The sequence below is a fragment of the Anastrepha ludens genome, chromosome 5 (assembly GCF_028408465.1).
Source record: "Anastrepha ludens isolate Willacy chromosome 5, idAnaLude1.1, whole genome shotgun sequence".
In the NCBI taxonomy this organism is placed as follows: domain Eukaryota; kingdom Metazoa; phylum Arthropoda; class Insecta; order Diptera; family Tephritidae; genus Anastrepha; species Anastrepha ludens.
This window is the reverse complement of record NC_071501.1, coordinates 74,314,390-74,337,990: the sequence shown is the minus strand read 5'-3', so window position 1 is coordinate 74,337,990 and position 23,601 is coordinate 74,314,390. Positions and strand designations below refer to the sequence as shown.

The window sequence follows — 23,601 nt, the reverse complement described above, 5'->3', positions numbered from 1 at the left end:
TCGATATAAACGAAAATACTTGCATCACTTGGAATCTTTCTATTCTAAGTGCCTACAAATTACACAGCCAGCATTCACAACGTAAATGCCTATGAAAGAAGCAGTAAAAAGTGATGCATATCTTACGGGGAACGGTGTGTTTATTTGCAATATTAGTTTATATTTTTAGACTTCCGCCTTCTTCTTATGCAAATTCTGTCTGAGCAGACTCCTATTGAAATTGTCAGAGAAATAATTTCCCAGAACCTGTTAACCCTCCAGTGATTTCATATATGCATTGTTTTTTAAACTTTACCAAAAAAAGTTGCAAAACGACCCTATATTAATCGAGCTAATAGCTTATACGAAACTATTCCGAGGAAATTCCTTTTCATCCTTATCTCAACTAGGTATTTTGCTCAGATTAGTAATTTAACCATTTTTTCCTTTTTCGCTAAATGCTCAGGTACATAAATTAAAAAATAATTGATTTAAACAAAAAAAAATTAGCTTAGTATCTCAAAAGTTTTTGGGGCTTTACTATATGGTCGCAGTACAGGGCACAAAATTATTCACCTTATCGTAAGATTTGTGATTTCTGCAAATGGCGTCGTAGGTCAGTCATATTTGACACTCAAAATAAAGACTTTCATAACTCAAAATCACTTTTTTTTATTTAGTACGACAATTATTCAAAAACTTTGGATTATTAATTTTGCGCCATCTTGTGCTTTGATCTAAAATTATTTTCATTCCGACCTCAGGCAATGACCACAAAATTGTTGCCTAGTGTCAATATATAAATACCTAAACTACGAGTATCTGGAAAATAGTTTACATTGACATATTTAGTACAGAAGTCAGTAGTGTTAAAGCTTATGAGCCGCGCATTTGTATGTCATACCTGGGCGTTAGGGTAGGGTAGGTATAGTGGTTGTCGTTTGACACACCTAGGCCTGCTGTAGAGCCTATTGTGATACCACCGGGCCTGTCCCCTCTCCTCACTCTACATCGACCTCATTGAACCAACCTGTGGCTTTGATATATCTAGCAAGGTTTGTTATTTTTATATTGGCTACTTCTGCCAAGTTATTCAGGGAGCTTTTTCCTAAAATATTGAACCTTCTTCTATCCAGAGCCATGTACCCGCATAGAAAGTGTTCTATACTCTCTTCTTCTTCAATGTCGTTACAGCTTCTGCAATAGTCGTTATAGGGCGCTCCCAGTCTACTGGCATGCCTGCCAATCAGACAATGCCCTGTTAGGACCCCGAGAAGATTTCTCATGTTTTTCCTGTTTAGTTTCAACAGTCGGCTTGGGCGGCCCATGTTCCGTTGCGGCCACGTCATTCTACTAGTTTCACAGGTCAGGGACTGAGACCATAGCCTGTTGGCAGCACTGATAGTGTGTTTATCTATAAGCATCTTTCAAGTTGCTAAAGGTATAGGTATGTTCGCCTTATCTGGTTGGATCGGTAATGTGGTACCCAATCTCGCTAGTTCATCTGCTTTGCAATTTCCTTCTATGTCTCTATGGCCCGGCAGCCAGAGCTGGCTTATTACAAAGTGCTGTGATAGTTCTGTTAAAGCTTCGATACATTTTTTTTGCTGTTCTTGAGTTAATATTAGGCGATTTTAAAGCTTTCAGGGCCGATTGGCTATCTGAATATATGTTTATATCTTTTGTTGTAAGGACACTTTTATTTAGAGCTAGCAGGTCTTACCTGATAGCCAATATTTCAGCTTGAAATATCATACACTGCAGTGATCCGGTAACCGGAATGAGATGTTGGCATTCATTCCTTCAGAATGAAGGCCTCGGCCTACTTGATCATTTAGCTTGGAACCATCAGTATAGATGCTGATTCCGCTTCTATTGTCTATTATCCCATTGTCTCACTGAGCTACAAAAGTCTGTCGTTTGATGCAGGATGCGGTATTCGTCTAGTATTCTTGTGTGACCTCTTCTGTTATTGGCTGAGTTAGAAGATTCTCTTAACCTAAGTGCCGACTTCACCGACAGCTGTTTGCTGTAGGTCTCAATAGGTAATAAGTGCAGCATGACATTCATCGCTGCCGTGGGCGTAGTCTTTAGTGTCCCGCTTATTCAGAGACTAGGGGTACTTTCTGGGCGTTTTATTGTTGTTCTTTTCTCGAGTGTTGGCCACCAGACTAAGACACCGTATGTCATGATAGGCCTTACCATACGTATATAGCCAGTGAACTACTTTAGGGGGTTAGGCCCCATTTTGCCCCAAAATCCTTTTGCATGTATAGAGTGCTGTGGCTGCTTTATTTACTCCATCATTAATCGTATGTTTCCACGAGAGCTTCCTCTCTAATACTAGTCCTAGGTAGCTTGCCTCTTCTCTAATTGACAGTGTGATACCCTCAAGGGTAGAGGGGTTTAGCGCAGGTATCCTGTATTTTCTGGTAAACATGATTATTTCTGTTTTGTTGGTATTTATCCCAAGCCCACTCGATGCAGCCCACCGGCTTACATCGTTCAAAGCATTTTGCATTATGTTGCAGAGGGTTTCTGGAAATTTCCCTCTTATTAATTACCTGGGCATTAAAATAACTCAAATAATCGAATTAATTACTTTCTCATAGGAATTCATATATCCTTTAAGCTCCAAATACTACTTATATGTATGTGTGTATTCATGTATTCATGTATATGAATATGTATATGTATATGTTTATGTGTTTCCTGTCATATACCCTTGCATGTGTATTTAAGTGCTGTCATAAAATCGCAAATGCACAAATTACTTACAGCTGAATTATGAGAAATTTTACACAAAACAAATTTAGCTCAGTGCGCAAGTCGTTAGGTGTAGTTAATATGTATGAAAATTACAAACTTTATCACACCTACTTATGCTAGCTTAAATATGTACTTGTAAGCAGACTTCTGTTTATTTTCAAAAATCATTTCACTTACTCGCTCAACTTAAATGGAAACGCCAGCTGGCTGCCATAAAAACAAATAATAAATAACATTTGTACTCGTAACAAACTGTTTAAGCCCTTTCGCTAACAACAACAATGAGCACGAAAAATAACAATAAAAAACAGAACGAGCAAACGGCTGTTGATGCCGCTGTCATCTGTTACTGCTCTTTATGGCAAAAATGTATGTATCTAATATACATGAGGGCGTCTCATCCAAAACAGTTGTGGCTATTCCAATGAAATTATAAAATTTATTATATTTTAAGACATCTGTCAAAATATTTCGGAAAAATACTAAGTATTATGTGTGCTCAACCGATTTAAAAATACCTCCTAAAATCGAGTTTTCTATAAATCAAATTAATCTTTAAAAATATTTTTTCCACAAAGTCACCTCATATGCTAGAATTGTTTGAACTTAAAGCCTTACATAAAAATATTCAACAGTGTTATTAACGAAATAAAAAAAAATTGGTTTTTTAGGTACTTCCAAATCGGTACAGCTCTCGTAAAGCTGAATATTTTTACGATATATTTTTAAGGTTGGCTTAAAATACAATAATTTACATCATTCCACTAGGAAAACACTACCCCTTGCTTTGTATTCTTTTTTTATGCGTACTGGTGCACCCTAGTGTACATAAACAAACCCGTGAAATTGCACTTAATACACAAAAGTCCCTAAGTGGAAAATACAACTTTATTTACATTAATTTATTCAGGTAAAAAATACGTAGTATATACGCTTAGATATGTCCCTGAATCTGCCACTTCAAATGCGAGCATTTGCTTATTTCTGGAAAAAATAAATAACAAATTGTCGCTGCCTTTGCTGTACTTTCCTGTAAAAGTGTGCAAAAAAAAAGTTGTCGACTCGATAAAAAAATAATTTCTTCCTTTCATATTATTTGTCACACAAATCCTTAGCAAAATTAAAAAAAAATTTAAAATAACGTTAAATGAGACAGGCTGCTCTAAAAAAGTTGACTCGATGACCTCAAAGGCGCATTGTGTTACCTTACAGAGGTTTCTCTTAACATATCTTTCAATCGAAAAATCGCAAGGAGCCATATCAGGTGAATTTGATCGCTGTTGGATAGTATTCGTTTCATTCTTGATCAAAAATTCACGAATAGCGATGGCGAAGGTTCGTTGTCAAGGTGCAAAATCCACATAGTACTTTCCCACAAATACTTTTTGGCAAATTGCTTCTTGTAAGCGTCTTTAAACACCCAAATAATTGTCCTTATTAACTGTCTGACCTTTTGACAAAAAATCGTGGTGCACAATGCAATGAAAACTACTGGATTGCTTGTTGAACGCGTAAGCCAACGTCTCGTCTCTAGTAATGATTCGTGTAATGGGTCTTATTCCGCCTTGGAAATCCTGTGTTTGTCGATATCAAAACGGTACCTTATTTGCATGAAATTCAGGGCCCACCCAACTGGGACCAACTTTACAGCAACACATCAAAACAGCAAACCCAAATCACTAACTAAAATATCCTGAATGGAGTCATAAGAGATATTCAAGCCCTCTGCCAACTCTCCAGCTCTGATGGTTAATTTGTAGCACATGTGGCAACCTAAAAACAAAAACAGAACCCAAATCAATTAACTTAGAGCGTCACCTAGCGGTTTTCCGGAAACTTTTTGATGAAGGTAGTTTTGTCCACACTTGAAGTTGGCCAATTGATTTGGGACAATTTGTTGTTTTTTTTTCATATAACGAATGGTCGCATTTTTTAAGTCAGACTCGTATTTTTTATGAGAAGCTGTTTCAATGCAGAAAATCATTCATATGTTCGCCATTGCTTGCCGAGCTGCAACTTCAGGGTCCGGCACTTGAAGTGTTACAAACTTCAGAATGATGATGCACGGGCTTCAACTGTCTATTAGTTGGCTAAAATGAAGCGAAAAAAGAAAATCTGTAATGGATACTGAAGAATGATTTCACAGTCACGCCTTACAAGATCCAAAAGGCGCGTGATCTCACACCAAAGCAGCAACAAGTCAGACTAGAGAGAGCGAAGGAGTTGCTTCGCTTGGCCGAAAGCTGTCAATTTCCAAACATGGTGCTTTCTGGTGAGAATATTTTTCAAATTGAGCAATTCGTAAACTCCCAGAACGATAGAGTTTATTTGACCAACCGTTCATACGAGAATTTGAGTCGTCGATTGGCCACCAGGAAGCAACACCCACCACAGGTAATGGTTTGGGCCGTTGTAACTGTAGATGAGTGCTCTCCAATCGTTTTTATCGAGCTTGGCGTGAACGTTAATGGGAAATATTAATGGGAAAATATTCTGGAAGTTGGTGGGCAGACAAATATTTCGGTGGCAGATCATGGACGTTTCAACAGGACTCGGCACCGTCTCACAAAGCTCGAGTGGACCAAGAATAGCTTGATAAAGCAACGTTCCGAACTTCATAACGTCCACACAATGACTCTCAAATTCACCAAACGCGAGTCCGATGTATTATTCTCTTTGGGCGATTTTGGAGAGCAAGGTCCCAACTAAAAGATTCACCAGTCTCGAGGCGCTGCAAAAAAGCATTCGGGCAGCTTGCGATTCGTTTCTGGACCATCTAAAGGCCATAGTGAAGGTAAAAGGTGGTCATATCGAGCAAAAGTAAATTGATTCTTAATTTTGTATTATTTTCAGACATTTTTTATTTTGAATTTTCCAAACTAAATTTATGCCCTTTTTTAATTGATAATGCTACGAGTGCCGGGCCCCGGAGTTGAACTATACTATTGAAAAAATCGTTTGTATCATTTAGTGTTTCATACCCGCAGTAGGTCTAGAAAGCGGGCTCCACCGAATGTTACTCAAGCGCAAACCCATTCACCTACCGCAGCCGTCGGTCAGAAAAGCCTTTGTAAAAGTTTGCTATGTAGCAACTTAGAAGCTCAAATGCATCAAACTTGACTATTGATATGGTCATGAGCTTATGAGTCTTAATATTATGATTTTCTTTTGAAAAAATATAACATGAAAAACATTAAAATGACACCCTTTGCAATTCCAGAGTACAAGAATCTGACTTAATAATAAACTCATCTGTTTTGATGATCTCAAAAGTAAAAAATAAATTCAATTAAAAGAATGACTTCATACACTTGCAAAAAAAATAGTGCGAGCTACAAATTATACTATTTTTATTCGAAGTACTGAATTTTTTAAGTCACTAAATGACAAGTATTTTAAGTCTGTTGCGCAGTCGATAATATTTTTTGCCGTTGGGTGCAGACATATACACACAAATATATTTTACTGAGCTACAAATACTCACACTCGCATAAATTTAATTTTTGCATACTCTTCTGGCTTCAGTTCCTTAAAGTTTTTTCGCAGCTTCTATAAATTTCGATTTGCTATGCCAACAATTAAGCCAAACGCTTTTGCTTTAATGAACATTCTGCCACTCGAGTGTTTGGCTTCATATCGCCAGCAAAATTACGTACCTACTGCTTACATAGCAGCTGCCACAGTTACTCGCACATCTGTTGATATTTGATAACAAGATACGAAATTTTTTGGAAAACTTTTCAACTTTCGTAGAAGTATGCCAACAGTTAGACGAAGAAGTTTAAAAGTATCAAAGTGGGAGGTATTATGGAAAATTATAATTTTATTTTTTTGTACTTACTTAGTTCTTTAGACTTTTTTATTTTACATTTTCATGTACTATTTAAATGAGTTGTGAAAGGAACGGGTTTTGAAAGTGAACTTAATTTACATTTTTAAGAATATTAAAATTTATATAATATACGTGTAGTTTACGGAAAATAATGTTAATTTATTTAAAAAAACAAATCATATGCGCAGGATTTTGCGATTGGTTGATTGCAAGTTAGTTGACTTAGGCCAGAGGTGATCCAATGGAAATATTTTTAAAAATATTTGAATACGTTGAAGCTTACTTAAAAACTTTTGGACGGCTGGAATTTAAATAATTTGTATTTTCGAGCATAAATAATTGAGTTCAGGCTGTCATTAGTGACTGCCGGTTAGAAGCACGACGGGAGTGTAATTGCTGTGAGGCAGTTAATTTTTTGGCTTTATTTAACCTTTACTCAGATTTCGCAGTAATACAAAGATTAGTTGAAGCATCTCTTATGTACATAATCATAAATTTAATTTCTAACTGTGGAAGTGAAATATTCCACCAAAAAACTCTATAACTTCGAGTTATTGTAAGTTACTTCAATTATAAAAAAACAAATTTCAAGCGTAAAAAAATAAAAGAGGAAGTTCTAAACACAGTTTATAATACACATACATGGTGTCAAAACACTTGCATTTGCAAATATTGAAGTTTTATTGCAGATGCCGGAACAGACAAATCATGCTAAAACATTTGTTGGATTAGATTTTTACTTAAGGAGGATTTCTGCAGAATATCCCTCCGTTGCCAATATTTGTCCTGCAAGGTGGTGCCAAATTTATCATCCCATTTTGTTTTCAAATAACTCTTCTGCTAAATAAAAAAAAATTATAGAGATCTAAATCTTTGTTTTGACCTTTACGAGCTCTACTTTTTGTATGTGTGTTTACTGCCGCTGTCTAGTTCACAAGTGTCAAATATGATTGACGTACGACGCCGTTTGCAAAAATTATAAGCCCTCCGGGTGATTGATTTTGCGCTACTTTGTACAAACCAGTACGCCTTGTACTAACGCACAATTCTGTGTTAAAAATAGTACATTTCAATATTTAGAAAAGAACTAAAACATTTTAAATTCTATATTTCTTTTAACTGGCGAAAACTTCGCTAATACCGAAAACAACTGAGAAACATTAATAGCAGCATCTTGAAATAAAGCTTAAGAAAACGATTAATCAAATCATTTTTTTACGCTAAAATATATTTTACCATACTAGCATTTTGTGCTTTATCCACCATTTTTAATAAATTCTTCACATCTGTATTCCACGCATCAATACTATCCACAGGATGTTGACATCTTTGCTTTGTGATCGAGTAACACGTTTAATGAATTCGTGAAAATCCTAATAATTAGAAAAAAATGTAAAATGTTTACTTGATATTTTCATTTTGACATCATTCAATAAATTTTTTATAGCATTGAGGTCGGTACTCTGTGCAGACCTTTCAGTGCCTTTATGAAGCCATTGCTTCATTCCCTTAGTGGTAGTGGGCTTCGGATCATTGCTTTTCATAAATGTCCAGTTTAGTTATTGTACATTTGCTCATAAAGAGCTTCCATTTATTCTGAAGATTATCCAATTTCTGAAATGGGCTAACTTTACAATTTACGCGCACCATCGATTCAACGCCGTGGCAGAAAAAACCCTCACCAGACATGATGATTCCGACACAGGTTTGTGTAAACCTGAAATTAAACGCCTGACGGCGACTCGGACGATATACAAAAGTTTTTCCATCTAGACCCATTATATTTATCTCGGTTTCAAAAAAATTCAAATGATTAGGTTTGCAGGCTTTTAAAACGTAAGACGAGTTTTAATATGTCTTTTTGATAAGAGTGTCCTTTTTCTGCTACTACGGCCGCCAAAGAACTGAGCTTTGATGAGTCACCTTCCAATTAGCTTCATGAAGACAATATTTTCGAGTTATTTTAAGCATTATTTGCCTATATGTATATACATATATTCCTATTTTAGACATAGGACCCAGCTAATATCATAATTAATTCTAGTTTATTGAAAAAATCAGCTGAGGCTCGTGAGCTAGTGCTGTTCTTTTTTTTTTTGCTGTTTTTTGTATATCACACATAAATGCAAAAAATAAAACGTATGATTCTGATTTATTTAAAATAAGCGGTATATATTTTGCATAAATGTAAAGCCCAGGGTCGATTCAAGACCTCATAGATGGAATTCGTGAGGATATCGAAAACATAGGGCAGCCACTTTGCAATTCGGTTATGATAAATTACATAAAAAGGATATTGTCCTGTAAGCTTGGCCGTGTTGGTCATTTGCCTGATGTTATTTTCCACTATTAACTGCATACCTTTCTCTTTATAATGAAATAAACTTCCGATCATCTATATTCAAAAATAGAATTTTTCTTTGAATATCAAAATAACACCTCTTATTGGAAAACTCTTTATTTATGTGTCCATAGCAGCAAATGTATAAATACACTATAGTATGAGTCCAAAATTTTTCAGTACAACTTTTTTGTGTTATTATTTTATTTATTTATTTATTTACTTTACTATAAATAATCATATTACAAAATCACGGCAATTAGATGCCGTAATTTAAGAAATATCTCTAAATATTTTGCATCTATCCGAAGGTCATTTGAGTCCTCTCTTAGAAAAGCTAAAATCTAATTTCATGGGAGACTTTCAAATACAAACATATGTTGGTATCTAAAAACAAAAACAATTTATTAAAAAGTAATGCGTAATTGAAGTAGCACATCACTGAAAAATATTATTTCAGTATGTACTGAGAATAGCATTCTGGAATTCTCCACAAATTGCTCGTTGGTAAATGAATACTTAAGGCCGGCGGGCCAATTAGATGTCCTAAATTCAGTAGTTTTCGCGAAGCGTTGTAAGATGAGAAAAAAAACAATTAGCCAAATGAAGTTTTGGGGATAGTTTAATATATATTTGAACTAAAAAAAAAAATGTGTACAATCTCCAACAATATATTGTAAGCCGAGTTATCAATAGATTCCCAGAGCGCCTTGCCACTGAAGTATCCAACTTCTGTACAAGATACAACTTGCAATTTTCATCTGAAAACAAAAAAAAAAAAAAGATCATTAATTCTGATGTAATTATCTTCGATGTGAACTAAGAAAATTGGGAGAAACACGTAAAATTCGAATTTTTGGGGAAGGTAGAAAAAAAAAGTGGTTTTTCAAGGAAAAAAAAAACTCTTCAACTGGGTAAAAAAGTCGCTTAAAAAAAGTTTTTGGATGTTTTTTTTAGTTCACATAGAAGAGAAAACAATACTGAAGATAACGCATTTTGAATGAAATGGATAGCGCGTTTAGTTTTTTTGCAATCGTGTACATAAATTAGGTAAAATCGTGAAAATGAAAAGAGGAGAAACAAACACTTACAGAGACGTACACAGAAACAATACACTACAACAATAAGCGCACGGTTGCTCGACGCCGCACTACGCTCGGCTCTGTAGCTCTGCAAATACTTGGAATTTAACTCTGAAAATTTGTGTCTCATGTTCTTGAATATCTAAGCTATTGATTTCAGGAAAAAAAAAATCGATTTTTTTGACCTTTTAATTGGCCCGCCGGCCTTAAAAAAACATAGTGTGTGTATGAAGGCTTTGAACTCTTTACTTGCCCTAAAATTGCAATAGTTAACTTTAATCTACACAAAAATACATTCACTTTTAAAATGTTGCCTGATACGGCTCCCTCAAACACTTTGTTTGATAGGAACGATGTCAATACTAGTGGAAAATATTCATTCCAGGATTTCGCTATTCCAGAATTGGCATCTCTATTTGGTACCGTTTAGTTTTTTGCTTACGTGGTAAATTTTTCATAATGTTGAAAATTAAGCGAGTGGCAGTGCATATCCGCAGACGCCATAGAAAACAGTTTTTGCGGTGCACATTAAATTCTGTTCTGTCTTAAAAAAATGAAAGTGAAATTAGTCCGTTTTATTAAAGGGAGAGGTTAAGTTAACTCGATTAAAACGAGGTATGTTTTAAGATTATTTAGATTAGAAGTTTATTCAAATAATTTCCATATAATAGTGGAACATTAAATATATTTTTAATTGCAATACATTAAAAGTTGAGCGAGCGGCAATGAATCTCCCAGAGGTGCCTCGAAAAAAGTTCTTTGGCTTCATACAACTGAATCACCTGAAATAAAAATATAAAATAAATAAAACCGGAATGAAAAAATAATGCAAATGCATTTGTTAAAGGAGATGTTTCTTGAGGTATCCTTGGCAATCCTTTTTTTAATTTTCAATTTTTTGTAGCACCAAGAGCCTACAAACCGATGTTCTCTAAAAACAATTGGATACTTTGTTTTAGACGCGACTTGGACCAACAAGCGCTCAAATATTCATGACTTTTTAATTTAGCTTCTGCTTGAAATTTTGATACAAAATTTTTGAGATGATATGAATTTGGAAAATGCAAAACAAAACTCCATGCTCTAAATAGCAAAGCTCGCGAGGATCTTCCCAACAAGCTCACTGTAGTGAGTGTCTTCCAGTGGATCAGAATGTTTCTATATTAGGTAAGCTCACAGTGACATAGCGGAGATCTACTGGCTATGAGCTGAATATGCAAAAGACCCTCGAAACATTTTCAGGACGAAATGAGTGAAGTGGGGCTCCTTTAAGAACCTATAGTCTGCTCCTGGAAAGATATGCCTCGAGTCAACTCAGCGAGCTTTGGGTTTGTGCGTAAACGTGCAAAATCGCGAGATTCTTCTGACCACGAATAAATTGGGGGCGCACGAAGAAACTTCTAAGGCTAACAAAGCCACAGATCTCGAATTTGATGTGTCTCCTTAGCGGGCATTGTCTGCTAGGTGTCCATGCGATGAAACTTGGGATGCTTCAAGTCCTTTCAGCAAAATCTGGATGAAATGGAATCATTTCAGCCCCTTCTTCTCAGCCGCCCTGCTCTCATCGGGGTCTCACTTTTTTGCAACATCTGCGGATATTGCGGGTTTAAATATCAAGCAGCTGGTCAATTTCATCAGTGTAATTAGTCAACATTTGGTCATCAACCTAGGAAGTTGAAAGAAGAAGGTCCTTTCCTCCCCCTGTTCGATTTTTCCCCCTCTGTTTTTCCTCTGTATGGCATCACTATGGACAAATTTGATACTTTGTCGAAGTGGGCTCTCACATGGGAAGCCATTTATTTCACCCAAGTAGAATACCTCTCAATATCTCTACTAGGAACCGGCGTTGTACTAGCTTAATCTACTTATTTACAGCTAAATCCAATTATGCTATCAAAGCACCAATCAGTCAAGCTCTTGAAAAACTTAATGGAATTATTGAAATTATCACCTCGTTTTCTCACAAAATATGAAATATTGTTTTTCTTAGTAGGTTTATGTGTAGTCAGTACAAAATTAGTTTGTTCACTGATGATAAATATTTATTTTACATTCACACTTTTCCATCTAAGTTTCCTACAACTCAATTTCATTTCAATGATTCGCATTAGTATGCAAAAACCTCAATACCCTTTCTTATCCCAATATTTTTCATATTTTGTCTCTGTACTTGCAAATTCATACGCCTCTTTCCACCCAACTGAATCGAGCATTCACTTCCTTATTATCTGTGAAATTTGTGATTTTTCAACTTCAGCTGCCCAACTGCCTTGACACGATTTATAACCGCAAATTTTACTCCTACACAACTTGCCTGTCTCGGTATTGCATCACTTTCATATTCCACTACTTGCGAATTTCTGCTGAAAAATTTATTTTTATGATGTCGCTTTTCTCATCATCCTCAATTTTTTATTTGCCACTAACTTGAGTATTTGTGAGTTTTACTTCTTTTTTTTGATTCTTTTTTTCTGCCTCGAGTAATGCTGTCAAATATTACAATTTCTCCAACTTTTGTAATGAAAATTAAATTTTGGGTCTTTGATGTGCAAATGACGTTGTTTAATCGGCGAAGTAAGTGTGACCAAGAAAATCTTAGATTGAAAGATGAACGCAGTAAAATGATGATCAAAAAATTTATAGCGAATAATCGCTTTAAAATATGCAGAATAGTTATTGAAGTATCGCCATTCTTTTATATACTTTAAGCTATGAGTAAGTTGTGCATTGTAACCTTGATGAACTTTTATTCTTATCACCACTTCATTTCTTCAACTCATCTCCGCCTTCTGACACTTAAACCACTTACGAACTAACTCGAAATGAACTCAAATTTTTTCATAACACGCACATGAACTAACTTTAAGTGACACTCAAAAACACAACTTCGAGACAATGTAAAGACCAATAGAGTTGCTGACGCCAAGCCTTGATGCCCTCAAATTGCCAGAGTTCATTGGCGACGACCAGTACAATAACAATAACTCGACTCTAAATAGCAGATAAAACAACAATGTTGTCAGTAAAAACAAAAAATATTTATTATCATATTGTGGATAACAAGTATATATGTAGATATGCACATATAATTCCAATAAAGTCCAAAATCGGCCTTTGCAAAGCTTGTAAGTAGCAAAACACCAGCCAGTGCAGCACCGAAATTCGCCTACACTTTCGTGTACGAACAAATGCACACGCATACCTTGAAACGCTTTTATACATGTACGTACAACAACAACAATATACATTATACGTATATACAACAATTTGCATGTAAATTTTTTGTTTTGATTTCTTGGTAGTGGTTTGTGTATATTTAGCTTTTTTTGTGTGTTTTTTTTCCATCTTCATTGCACTTGGTTTCATTATTATTCACACCATAATTCGTGTATACATGGTTTTATGGTTCTTGTGTTTTCTTTTTTCTCGAGGACAACATTTGGAATTCGTTAGGCATATAATTCAGTGATTACATTTTCAATGTCAGCAGTAAAAGTCATATACCCGAAAATGTTGCGTATACGCCGTGTACGGAAAAGTGTTGGCTTGTGTGGGAGAAAGTTTTTAGTATACGGCATAAAACCGCAGTTTCCTATAATTGTAAAAAAACGTCAAGACACACCCCACAAATGGCAACAGGAGCACGGCCGAGCACCAAATAAAAGGTGTAATAGCCTAAGTCGAAAATCATACTTTCGAAAGAAGACTTCATATGATATACCTCTAAATTATACAGAGCCCTTTTGTTAGGTAAATATGCTTTCATCAATAGCTTTTTAGAAAATTATGTTAGGCAGGTCCTTTACTGTGCATTATTTATTGCCTGATTTACCCAAATTGGCCAATTGTTCAAATGCTGACGACATTGACTTATTTTATTCGAATGGGTTCGGTAATGAAACCGTAACTAAACTTCAGGATGCGATACAAAACCTGCCAGACTATTTCAGTACTTGGAAAATAAAAGTAAACATTGAAGCTATCTTGTTTACTAGAAAAATAATTTAAGTTTGAAATTTGGTAGTTCTGATATCCCATGGGCCAATACCGTACGATATCTTGGGGTGATTTTTGATAAAAAAAAGTGTATTTTTGCGATCACGTAATATAAATAATAAATAACCGCTCAGGCATAAGCAATGAAAACAAACTAATAATTTACAAGTATTTATATATATATTTTAGCCAATAATATTATATGCCCGTCCGTGGAGTAATATCACACATTCGCATATTAAAAACTTGCAAATCTACTAACACTAGCCTGTAAGATGTAAAGCAGTGTGTAGTTGTTTCCTTCGAAAAAATCTTAATATATAGGGTAGTCGAAAAAGTCTTTTCGTATTTCTAATCAAAGATGTGTGGGGCCTAGCGTTGTTCTAATGAAAGACGACGCCCTTTCTGCTGATCAGTTCTGGCCATTTTTTTTTTATTGCTTGCTTCAATCTCATCAATTGTTGACAGTAAAGTGTAGAATCAATCGTTCGAGCAGGCTGGAGCAGCTCATAGTGGATGATTCCTTTCCAATCCCACCAAACACATAGCATAACCTTTCGAGGCATCAATCCTGGCTTTGCGACCATTTGTTGAGCTTAACCACCCTTGCACCATGATCTTTTTCGCACATTATTGTCGTATTTGATCCACTTTTCGTCTCCTGTTACCATTCGCTTCAGAAATGGTTCGATTTCATTTCGTTTCAGCAAAGAATCGCAGATGTTAATTCGGTCCATTAAATTTTTCACAGACCATTCATGAGCTTCTTTTTGTAACCAGTCTTTTTTAAATGGTTCAAAACCATTTCAATCTTTTCCATAATTTCATCGACTTTTTCAACGATAGGTCGCCCGGAGCGACGAGGTGCATCTTTCACATCGAAATTTCCAGAACGGAAGCGAGCGAACCATTGTTGTGCTACACGAACTGATATAGCTTCGTCTCCGTAAACTTCAGAAATTTCATTGATGGCTTGCGTGGCATTCTTCCCTTTTTTATATAGCGAATTTCTTCATTATTTTCACTCATTTTTGAACAGCTATAACTTTTTTTCAACTTTTCCGAATTTATTTTTTTTTTGTTAAATGAAGCTTAAAATGTCACCTTTCTAACACCATATGATATGACACAATGTGATTGGTAGCACTTGGTATAGATGACTCCAACGACATCTATTGACAAAATACGAAAAGACTTTTTCGACTACTCAATATGATAAAATATAATAAATATATAAATATAATGATGTAGAATTAAGGTTTACACCCTATTCTGAAAATTGTGCTATAACATAAATATTGTAACGTTTTTCTACTTAATAAACTCTAGGCAACTTTTATTGGAAGAATATGGCAGCATATATAACACAGATATTTACACAAAATATAATCCGATCTACGTAGGCTGGTACTGCCAAAATTTAGTTTTTTATAACAATACATAAAATAAATATAAATCATTTCATTCCACTCTTTTAAAATGGATTAAATTCCATCTCTCCTCGGAAATGTGTTGTTAATGTAGATGGTGCGTCATTAATTTCTTTTACTTCGTCCTCTGGTATACCCCAAGGAAGTGTACTGAATCCCTACTTTTTATAATTGTTTTTAATGACATTTCTCTTGTACGTTCAATGCTGGAATAGGCCACCTTATTTATAGACCTTTTTATTTTTGTCATATAAGTAGGTTTGAACATATTTTTCCATTACGCTTTGCCTTTTCATTTCACTGGCTCCACTCCTTCTTATAAAAGTCGGATATTAGAAGTACTTTTCTGTCCCTCACTTTCGTTTACGATCTGATAATTTCGATATTCTTCAGCGAAGTTTACGTTATCATGATATTTTCTGATTAGCGATGGTATGAACTAATTATGCTTCGCATGCTCCAATTTCTAGGACTGAGAAAGAATTAAATCGGTTTGCAATAATATTGGCCTAGATTTTTCTTTCACAAAGTACCACTTCAAAATGTTACTAAATGAATTGCTAAACTAGATTCTAAGTATTCTCTAATATTATTTCTCTGTAGACTGTAAGAAAATGTATATATTTTTCATAGTCTGTAAAAAATGCTGCATTTTTAGATCATTAAATAAGTAAGTTAATATTTGCGTCACATCAGATGAAAGTTTAACTTTAAAGCTTAAATTTTTTTTAATGTTTCATGACGCACGAATCTTTGATTATCTTGGTTATACATCCCACCCCCACTATTGCTTGATTCTTTGTCTTAGTCAAGTTTTTTTTAATTAAGTTTAAAACATTTTTTTTGTTTTTAAAGTATCGAAAAAATTTAAAAAGTAGTCGACAGTTTTCGTGACCAATATACTTATATTTATTCAATTCGAATTGGGCCTCAAATTAAGATTGGTCGGTGATTGGCTTACTGATTCTCCAGGCAGGAGTCCAGTTACCTGGGCCCTTCCAATGGACCATTAGAATTATAAGAGTTCAGGCAATAATATGTTAAAGCGTCATCGTTAGGTTATTTAAACCCCATTTAATCATATTTTTTTAACCTCCAACTACTTATGTCAACTTTTCTGCCTACAAAATCCCATTAGCCGGAGGTTTTCATTTAAAAAAACAGGAAAATCGCTGAATGCTGTATGCGGCTTATGGAGAACAGCGGATCGTTACTTGGTACGAAAAATTTTTTTGAAAACCGAAAATATAGAAAATCATATGTGAGCCCAGACCAACTCAACGCATCGACTCCAAAGCAGAATATTCATGATTCGAAGGTGAATTGGTGTATCTGATGGGACCAAAAGAGTGTGGTATGTTGTGAGCTGCTAGGTTAAACTGAGTAAAATTATTAATCGGTAACGGTTTTAACCAAAATTCATTGATTTGAAGTGTTCTTGGAACCAGAAACTATCGGGTTGGGTATCCAGATATGCTATTTGACTTTTCATCAAGGCTCGAACACACCTTGCGCAAGCCGTTAAAACCTACTTAGGACATAGCGACCGGGATTATTACCTAGCCTGTCGCACAGCCCAATGATTCCCCATTCTCCTTGCCACTTGTTTCGATCAATGAAACATTGCCTTGAGTGGAATACGCTCCATTCAGTTGATGGTATCAAAACTTTTAGTCGGTTTGTGGAGCATACCTCTTATTTGTTCCTAAACTTGAATTTCCGTACATTTTTATGTCACCAGCGTGTGACAGATAATTTTTATGTGAAGCTTCTATGTTGCACAAATACACTCGGTGACTTGTCATTGCCTGCCAAGCCCAGCAAGAGCAGCCGTTGGATACAAATTTAGCTGCCTTTGAAGTTTCATTCCCACAACGGACGTCGGGCCGGAACTCACCGAATTGTAGTCATGCAGAAACCCACTCACCTACAACAACGTACACATGCATGTATAAGTACAGCTGCTTTAAAGTAAATTGGTTATAGCTACAAAATATGCAATGCAAGCACGTATAGTGGGTTTTTTAAGAGCTTTAGAACGTTATATCACAAAATAGAAATATTGTTAGAATCGAGTAGCTAACTTCATGGCATTTATTTTTTGAGTGCCATAACCGGCATACCTATGCCCAACGTGGGTAAAAGTTACATGGTCCATAGGACCAGTCCAATTCTTGACTACTTTGACCAATAAATCTGAATAATAAATCTAAATGAGCCTAATCAGCAAAAAAGCAAAGCAAGCGATGGTCATTAGGCTTCAATTCCTGCACGAGCTGAATTTGATAGGCCAAGATCCCCAAGTAAAATTTTACACATAGTCGAACGTCAAAGGACGGAAAGTTGAGAATATCGATATTGCGGCGTCTTCTTCAACACTTTCATGCGTTTCATGATAATTTTCCAACCCTTACTGACAGAAATTTGAACACAGTTTAATATTCTCAACTGTCAAACCATGGTTCTCAATATCGATAGCTCTCATGCGGCTAAAAAAACAAACGATGTGTTACGATATCTTTATCTTTATAAGTTCCTTACGAAGCCGTAGTGGCATAAATTTTAATTAAGCAACAAATTCTTATATTTAAAGCATGTAAAAATTTGTAACAGACACGAATTTAATTTGTTATTATTTATTTTATTATCTTTCCAGATTAACTCTGTGACACACGATATTAACGTGAAATGAAAGTTAATGTGAGAGAACGTGCTGAAACACACTATTGGATTGTAAGTAATATTATTAAAAAAAATCATTTGTATTACACTGTACAACACAAAAAAAATAACACGGTTTTGGCAATGGACTCCGGTAGAAGGGATATAAAACAATATATGTGTATAAACGACTTCAGAATTTCTGTCTGAATTTTTTGTTAAGAAGTTCATTGCACATAAAAAAACTGGTTAGTGATTAAGTTTATAGCGTTTTTAACTTTTATTTGCTATTTGGAAAAGAGTAAGTATTCATTCGATAGAACCCTCTCTGGTCTACAAAATTATGTTAATTGTATTTAATTTTTTATTAGTTCTGAGGCTTAGAAATCGACTACTCAGGAGGCAAAAATCCACTTTTTTGACACCAGCTCTTCTTTGCTTTTTATCGTGGTTGAAAAGCTGCCGAAGCAGCCCGACTCATTTGCGACGTGTGTGAAGAAGGGGGTGTCATAGGCGAGACTACAGCTCGAAAATGGTTTGCAAAATTCAAAAATGGCTTTGACGCCGATAAAACATGCCACAGTTGAAGGCCTTCTGAATTCGATGAAGATCATCTCAAATCACTTTTGAAGGAAAAAGGCCACCAAACCAGTCGTGAATTGGCGGCAAAAATGAACTGCGATCATAAAACTATTCGCAATCACCTTCATTCAATGGGATCTACCAAAAACTTGGGAGCTTGGGTGTCTCACGAGCTCAACGAAAAAACCAAAGAAAGTCGCCTCAAATTGCTTCTCGAAATCTCGCCCGCCATCGAGCAACACGCGGTCGTCAGCCGCGTCTTTTGTACCGAAACGACATGAAAGATTGGAAATGGTACCTATACAACAATATAATACAAAGCAGAAAGTGGGTAGCTCCAGGAGGTACGCCAAAGCCGAGACTCAAGTCGGATCTTCATCCAAAAAACATCATGATATGTTTTTGGTGGGACTGGGAGGGCATGGTACACAGGGAAATGCTCGAAAAGAATTGCCCAGCTACACCGCGTGAATGAAGCTATTCGACTGAAAGACCTAATCGATAAGGTCAAACCACACTCCTTCACAACAACGCCAGGCCTGCTCCTCTGCTCCCTGTTCTGACCATCTTTTCTGCTCCCTGTCAAACCGTATGAAGGGCCTTACCTTCTATAACACAGAGGGCCTTAAAAATTGGCTTAACAACTTTTTTGACACCAGATCAGTTGATTTTTGGTGTAACGGCATCAACAAGTTGGACGAAAGGTGGGAAGCGGTTGTAAACACCAAATGCGAATAAATAATTGATTAGCTTATTGATATATTCATTGTTTTTTGTTTAAATAAGTCTCGATAAGAACTCTACGAACTACTACTACTATTTAAGTAGAGTATCCTAATACTAATTTGTTTTATGCAAGGCATTGTGGCTCGTTAGTTTTAAACATTATTCACAAAGTCGCAAAGAAAACTTAATAAATATAAAAAATAAGTACTCCAAAGCTTAGATCAGTCTCAACGGCAGCATAATGGTTATCCACTATGGGACACACTCCGGATCATAGTTTTTTGTGATGCCTCGTGGGCATCTTTGTCCTTGCCCTTATCTCTCCGAAAACCAGTCTGCACTTTTCTAAAATGTTAGGAGATCCCTTTTTCACAATGCTGAGATCTTCCAATTCACTAAAAAAAATTGTCTGCCAAAAGTGGTGAACCTTCGACTAGATAGAGCAGGACAGTGTCACAGAAGATGTGGAATCGTCTCTTACTTTTCTTCGTTTAAACAGTTTCTTCAGAAGTCACGTCGCATCAGCCTATAAGGTAGTGCCCGTTGTAATAGAAATCAGTATGCTAAGGCTGCGCTTACCTATATGGATTTATATAATAGGGTGTTTGGTCAAGCTCCTCCTCCTGTTCATGGTGTGCGTCTTGATGTCCTTCCAAAAATGGAGTTCTAGAGATTCATACCCCCTCCGAACAAGATCTGTTTTTTTATGAGGAGCTTCTTTATGGCATACATTCTGAGGTTTGTCATTGCCTTTCAATGGGCGACCGCTCTTAGAAACAACCTTTTCCATCTTTTGGTGTTGATAATGGTAATGGTTGTACGGGTTAGGCTGACGCCTTTATGCACTGCGACCAGATTGATCTATTGTGCGCCCCTAATTACCTAATTATAATTATTTAGTATACCGCGGAATCGAACGAGCTCCTTAGAAGGTTGCAATTGTGGGTCTTCCTCCTCTAGTAGGTACGAGCCCAGGATTCTGTGTCTCCAGTGGCCTAATGTCTCACAGTTCGTAATTAAGTGTTGCATAGACTCTGCATGATCTTGTACTAGATAACCGTCTTATGTTAGAGTGTTTATTACAAGCAAAGTGTCCTGTAAGTGTTAGTGACCTAGAATTAGAACAGATTTTTCTCTGTTGGCATTGAAGTTCAAAACCTTTTTGGAGTGATTAAGGCCGTTCCAGTATTCCCTGGTTTTTGTTTGGATCCATTTTTTGTTTTCCTGTTTTATATTATTTTTGTTAAAGTCGAAAAATGGGGTTAATCCAATAAATAGCCCTTCTACCCCTTTTTTGGTAAAAGTCTGTCTTGTCGTTTCCTATGTGTCCCTCAGGTCCTCGTACCCAAATCAGTGAGACCTGATTATGAGTGGCCCGTTTCTTGAGTGCATTGTTACACTCTATTAGTACTTTTGGTGTTTCATGTACACAGTGGGTTTCGAACCTGGCTACTACCGAATGGTAGTCATGCACAAAACCATTTAGGTACAACAGCTATTTTCAATCTATATTAATAAGCTTAGTGCTTAGAAGGCAGAACATTTCGATAAATTTGTTTAGTTCTAATTCAAGCCCATTCCTAAATAACCAATGCAGCTATTCACCATTCACTTCGCTTGCCGTCAAATCCCTTTCGAGTATAATTTTGTCAAGAACACCATCAGAAATTTTTTACGCAAAAATATTCAACACATTTTAGTTAAACCTATTTGCTTTAAGCGTAAACTGCTCGAGCTTACAAACTAAACCATTCAGAATTTTCAATATATTGGCAAAAATTGTAATCGGAATTAAATTGAATTGCATTCTACTTTTATTCGGTAATAATACATTTGTATGCAGAATAAATTCGCAAATGAGCGAGCGAAAACAAAAACAACTAAATAAAATAAATATGCAAAATACAAATCAGCAAATGCTATACGTGAGAGTAAACAATTTGCATGCAGTGGCAGCGTGGGTACACTCAGCCATACATACTCAACCACGCGAATAACCGCGAGCTTTAAAGTTCTCTACTGTGCTCTGTGTTTATATGCACACGTATGTACAGGGTTTTTCGAGCTCACAATCCTTTCTTGAGAATTTTTTTTGGTTTTTTCAGGAAGGCTCAGCAGAAATCCCACAATTTACTAAAATGCATTCGAGAGACAAATGCATTAGAAAGTCTTAGAAAAATAATTAAAATCTATTACAAATATGGTGGACCTATGCATCTACTACATTTAACCCAATTATGGCTATGTTTGGTCTTATTCGAGGTGTGTTCAAAAAGTGTCGCGAATTTTGAATTTTCGCAGGTTACGTATATTCGAATTTCAATTTTTTTGTGGCAATATGTTGATACTCATGTCTCTCACTCATGCCGACGAGTTCGGCCGTTTTGAATGTTCAGTTAATTAGCTGACAGCTGCTTTCCTTGCACGTGATCCGGCTTATCTTCGATTTTACCTATTCAAAAAGACGGATCAAAGAGCCTGTATCACATTTTGTGTGAAAAACGAAATTAAGTGCGCGGATGCACTCCGAATGTTGACTGTGTCGTACGGAGAAGCTACTTTGAACCAAAGCAAGGGTTATCGGTGGTACAAAATGTACTAAGAGGGCCGAGAAGATGTGAACGACGAAAAGCGGGCCGAACGCCCGATCACTTCAACAACAGATGAAAAAATTGATGAAGCGAAGAAAATGGTATTGGCCAATCGTCAAATCACCATTAGGGAAGTTACTGAGGACCTAGACATATCGATTGGATCGTGCCATTCGATTTTTTTCAATGATTTGGGCATAAGACGGGTCGCCGCAAAATTCGTACTGCCCAATTTCGACCAAAAGCAGCATCGCATGAACATTACTTGGACTCTGTCGGAGACGACCCAAATTTGCTCCAGAGGGTCATAACTGGTGACGAATCGTGGGTTTATGGTTATGACGTGGAAACAAAGCTCAATCAACTCAATGGAAGCTGCTGCACGAACCAATACCGAAAAAGCTCTGTCGAATGTAAAAGTTTTGCTTACCATTTTCTTCGATTGCAGGGGCGTTGTGCATCATGAGTTTTTGCCACAGGGTAAAACGGTCAATAAGGAATATTACCTGCAAGTTATGCGCAATTTGTGCGAGGCAATCCGCCAGAAACGTCCCGAACAAAAATTGGCTCTTGCATCACGATAACGCCCCTGCTCACACATCGTTGCTTGTGCGCGACTTTTTGGCCAAAAATAGCAACAAATGATGCCAGAGCCACCGTATTCACCAGATCTGGGCCCCTGTGACTTTTTCTTGTTCCCGAAACTGAAGAGGCCCATGAAAGGACGACGCTACGCTACGATCGACGAGATAAAGACAGCATCGAAGGAGGCGCTGAACAAGATAAAAAAAAAAAGATTTCTTGAAGTGCTTCGAAAAATGGAAAAAACGTTGGTACAAGTGCATAATATCTGATGGGGATTACTTTGAAGTGGACAAAATAGATATTAATGAAAAAGTAAATAATTTTTGAAAAAAACAAAATTCGTGATACTTTTGAACACACGACGTTCCGGTAACGTAATGTCGTAAGACCGGAACGATTTGAGTCGACTTTCATGGTACCTGGTGGCACAAAATTAATCATCATTAAGTTTGTTTGTCAATCACTTTTTTACTAAATAAAAAAAAGGATTTTGAATGATGGAAATATTTATTTTGGCCTTTACGCGTTCCATTGTTTGTCTGCTTGTGTAATGCATGACGCCGTTTGCAAACGTTATAAGTCTTCAATATAGCGCCATCTAATACAAAGCATAAAATAACCAATTCACTTTCTTCCCGGCCATTAAAATGAGCCAGAAGAGTTCCTATTTAAAATATGTGCTGAATTGTTCATTAAAAAAATCACTCTTAGGCTTGAAAGACCCTACACTTAGCGATACTGCATGAATGTGTACACATATTGACCGTAACCACAATCAGCTGCAGCAGCAAATGTTTTGTTCATGTTTTCGTGGTTGCTGGCTGGTTGACTTAGGCGCGCAAGTGTTGCCAATAAATGAGGTGGTGCAAAAAATATCTCTAGTAATATTTAATTAGGATTTTTTTGAATTATTAAAATTAATTTTTAATCAACTAGAAACATGGAATTAATAACAGGCATAACGTAGTCGGAACGATCCGTGTTTATAGCCGGCCAAATACTGTCACTCAGCAATATTCCCTGTACA

The 23,601-nt window shown here is 36.2% G+C and overlaps 1 protein-coding gene across 4 annotated transcripts in view; it reads left to right on the top strand.

The window, feature by feature from the left end:
* The window catches only part of LOC128862763 (slowpoke-binding protein), a 208,322-nt gene that overhangs the window by 82,468 nt on the left and 102,253 nt on the right, over positions 1 to 23,601 (top strand). For all 4 annotated transcript variants that reach the window (XM_054101471.1, XM_054101470.1, XM_054101473.1 and 1 more), the window contains exon 3: positions 18,086 to 18,162. The gene's annotated coding sequence lies outside the window, so the exon portion shown is untranslated. The remainder of the gene's footprint in view (positions 1 to 18,085; positions 18,163 to 23,601) is intronic.